The following is a 4,535-nucleotide window of genomic DNA, read 5'->3' as shown; positions in this document are numbered from 1 at the left end:
GGGTTTTGGTTGAGAGTCTATCACGAGTGATGCGAGAAAATTTTAATAATGAAGACCGTTTAAGTCAAGACTTTTCAAGACCTCGTGATGCAATGCAACTCTGGGTGAACAACGGTTTAGATGGGCTCCTTGGAGAAACCAGTGGACGACTGTCACACCCAAGATGCGACCCTATCCTCAATTTGGCACGAGGACCTCGTCAAGATGCTAAACTAATCCAGCAAGGCCGCCCGACGCGTCGACGATCCCGATAGGAGCCGCGTATCTCGTTCTCAGGACACGATTGATGAGCAATGGTTACCACGCCAAACGCCGAGTTGCCCCGGGTAGCGTTAATAAGCTGCTCTGTTTTGGAACAACACTCATGAGGAGCACTGGCCCGGGGGTTGATTAATTCCCCGAGTTAATTACTCTCTATGCAGTTCATTAGTTATTAGGAAAATGTAATACCAAAGTTGGGCCTTGCCAGACCAGCTTTAATCTAAAATGAATTATCAAGGGGGTCCCCATAACAACCCAGATCGTGTTAGGAGCGCTCATTTATGGAACATAACACCGGTAGCCGAAATCTAAGGGGAAAGGTGGAACAAAACACCAGGCTAGAAAAAGGCCGAGCCTTCCACCTTTTACCAAGTATATAGGTGCATTAAATTAAATAGCACATAAATATGGTGATATGACAAGGGACCCATGTTATCACATGGAAGCAACTACAACTGCAACTAGCAACGCTAACAACATGGGTAAGCAAGCGGTAACATAGCCAATCAGTGGTTTGCTAGGTCGAACTGGTTGAAGGTTTCATGGCATTGTTGAGAGGCTGATATTTAACATGTGGTAGGCAACGAGAAATAAACGATAGAAGCGGTAAAACTAGCATGGCAATGATAGTAATGGTATCTGGGGAAATGGTCATCTTGTGTGAGATCCCGCTTGGAAGAACAACAACTCCGAGAAGTCGGTGAACCAATGTAGTCGAACGGGTCTTCACGATCCGACACGCTTGGGGAACTCTATCGAGGCGGAGAAAACTAGAAACAGATATCAACACAGATATTCACCACACGATGCACAACATGATGCACAACCTATTATGATGCATGATCAGTTCATTGATGCCAGGCATGGCATGGCAATACACCTCACACAAACACTACACATTAAGTGAATTGCATATCGACGAAACTCCAAATTTAATTGTTTAGTTCACTCCCGTTTATTTACACGGCAATAATAGATTGTTCTTAACATGGCAAGGGGTGAAGCGGTGATTCTACCTGTCATCCTAGTCGGTTAACACGCGGGACATTGAGAGTCGCTACGTTACAAGAAACATGCAACACAAGATAATTATGCCATGAATGCGTCATGCATGCGAGTTACAACAACACGGGCAAGAAGATAAAGATGCATATGTCGCCACGGTGAGCGAGAGGGAACCAAGGCGGCAAAACGGAAACGATGCCACGGCAACGTTCCTATCCCGATAGTCAACGAGTTATCAGTGCCAACGAATAGAGAGCGCGTGCGGGAATGCTAAATAAAGATGGGGTGATCCCACTACCGAGGTACCATGTGTTGAGGGCACGACAAAATGGAAGACAACATGCAACGGGCAAACATACGGTGCAAACATACGATACATCTCATACAACATATGCGTTTGGTACACGACACGTTCCAACGTATACCTTTGAAGCGTGCGTTCGGGTGGATCGGATCGTAGCGGTGAAGGCGAACAAAGATCGTCATGGTCGTCATGGAAGTAGTGGTTGTTGTTGTCGTCGTGGACGTCATGGTACTCGGGTCTCATCGACGGTAGTCATACTCTTGGCGTCGGTACACGGGTCTTCTTCGACGGTAGTCGAACACGTTCCGAAGATGGTCGGGGTCGTCGAGGACGTCGTGGACTCGGCGAACTTGTCGACGACCTATGGTGGCGGGGATGGTGCTTGCGGACTTCGGCGACGACAGGCGACACAACAACAACATCAAGCAGCAACGACGGAATACCAACAGCAGCACGATACGACAGTGACAGCAACTAGCGGACCACAGCGACGACGCCATCAAGCAGGCAACATCTAGCAAAAATCTACCTAGCAGCAGCAAAGCATCAGGCAGGCAAGCACGACAGCATGCAGCATGGTAGCAGCAACCAACATCAACAACATCTAGCATCTGCTTCAGGCTATGCTAGCAGCAATAGTAGACAAGCAAGGCAAAGCGGCACAAGCAGCCAAGCAGGCAGCATCAGGCATCTACTAGCATCGCCAGCAAGCATCAGCTAGCATCCTAGCAACTAGCGAAGCAAACAACATAGCAACCGGCTGCACAAGCTCCAGCATGAGCAGCACCAGCATGCAGGCAGCAGCCAGCAGCATGAGCACGGGGCGACAACAACACGCAAGGAAAAACAGCAGCAAGAGCAAGCTAGCATGCATCGGCAGCATCAGGAAACAACATGCAAGCAACAGCTCGGCTCATGCCTCAGCTGGCAGCAACGACAACATCAGCTTCGGCATAGCAACACGGCATTGCTCAGGTGGAGGAGGCCGGGCTTGGAGGTCTAGCCATGGCGCACCGGGGGAGGAGACGACGGCGGGCCGCGCATAGGCAGGGAGAGGGAGGCCACGGCACGGCGAGGGACACGGCGCAGGTGAGCTGTTGGCGTCCGACGAGCACGGCGACCTAGGGGGGCGATGAACGGGCGGCCAGGGGCGACGCGCAGCTCGGTCCGGCGAGCCCACGGCGGCGCGGTGACGGGAGGCGATCCATGGGACGCAGCGACCCGGGGAGGAGAGGGGGTACCTCTGGTGACAGAAGGTCAAGGCGACGGCCATGGGCAGGGAGGCGGTGCAGGCGGCGCGGGGACTCGGCAAGAAACGAGGGAGGGAGGAGCACGGGACGAGGGAGGAGGCTGCGCGAGGGGGAAGCCATGGCGCATGAGGCCATGAGGTCCTGGAGGGGATCGGGCAAGGGGGGCGAGGGGATCAGGAGGAACGGGGAGAGGAGAGGGATGAGGGGAGGCTGTGCAGAGGAGAGGAACAGGGGATCGAGGAGGCTCGCTAGGGTTGGGGGCCAGCTGGGCCTTGGGACTTGGCCGGCTAGCTCCTCTCCCTGACTCTTGCTTTTTTTCTTTAAAAAAACAGAAAACTCACAAAGAAAAGGATTTAACAAAATAGAAAAATGCTTTTGGGCTCCTTTGAAAATATACCCCAACTATAAAAATAGCTTGGGCATCTTTTAAACGAATAAAATTGAAACCTTCTGAAGAATAAATAAAACCCTTTTTTAAAGAATAAAATAAAAGCTCTTTAAAGGAGAAAAGAAAATAAGACTCTGTTTTTGAAAATAAACAAAAGGAAAAAAATAAAGGAAACCCAAGGGTTGCCTCCACATTTAACAAAGGATTTTAACAGAAGACGAACTTGTTTAATAGGGGTTAAAATGGAAACTTTAGCAAAACCAAAAAAATAGAATAGAGAGGAGAGAAGGGTTTTACGTCCTCGGTGCAACAGGGTTTTGAAGTGGCTCTGTTGCACCCACTCTCATCACTCCAACGAAACAACGCCACTCACAAGGCACTAACACCCACAACAAGGAGCAACAAGCAACACCGACAAATAACACAGTTGACACGATGCCATGATGCAAACTAAATGATTATGCAACAAATAAAAATAATCACACGACGGAAACGGAAATAAAGGGGAATCTTTTGGAACGTCGGCGTCGGGCTGTCACAACTCTCCTACACTACAAGAGGATCTCGCCCCGAGATCCAAGAATGAAAGGGGGGAGAGGATGAGAAAGAACAAGAGGTAAAAACTTAGTCGGTTCTTTGACAAACGAGTGAAACCAACGACCCTTGAAGGTTGCAAAGAGATGAGGAATGATATGAGAAAGAAGCAAGAATTCACGGACAATTTCGGCAGTACTTCAGTATGAAAATGGGACAAAAAATTCAAAAAGATGGGAGAAATAGACAATATTCACAACAAACAACTAAGTAGAGCAAGGGAACACCATGATCTTGATAGAACAAGAAGCTAGACCCAAAAGAGCAATAACACAATGCCTCCGGAACAAGAGAATATCAACTAGCTCAAGCGGAAGAAGAGAATGAAGAAAATAATGACAACTATCATCACAATAGAATTAAAGAGCCTCCGTACAGAGAATTGACGTAGTCGTTGGAAACCCAACAACGAAAAGAACAAGATAGTAGTGGGCTTATGAAAATCATCTCAACATTTATGAGGTGACAACCAACCACCAAAAGAAACAAGGATAGTTGAAAGCAAAGATATCGAAACTTCTTACACCAAGAGGGTACATTGAGAACTTGGATTAATGACAAGCACCATGATAGCATAATCAATAGGAAAAGCTTTAGGTGAAATCCAAACCAAGATAGCTCAATGAAGAAATCATGGGTTGAAATATCTCATGATCAAGGAATTGGTGGATTTAATTGTCTCATTCCTGAAAGGTAAACTCTTCGAGGCTCCTACACTAACAAGAATGCTATA

The sequence above is a fragment of the Hordeum vulgare genome, chromosome 2H (genome assembly GCF_904849725.1).
Source record: "Hordeum vulgare subsp. vulgare chromosome 2H, MorexV3_pseudomolecules_assembly, whole genome shotgun sequence".
Classification (NCBI taxonomy): domain Eukaryota; kingdom Viridiplantae; phylum Streptophyta; class Magnoliopsida; order Poales; family Poaceae; genus Hordeum; species Hordeum vulgare.
This window is presented reverse-complemented; position numbering follows the sequence as displayed.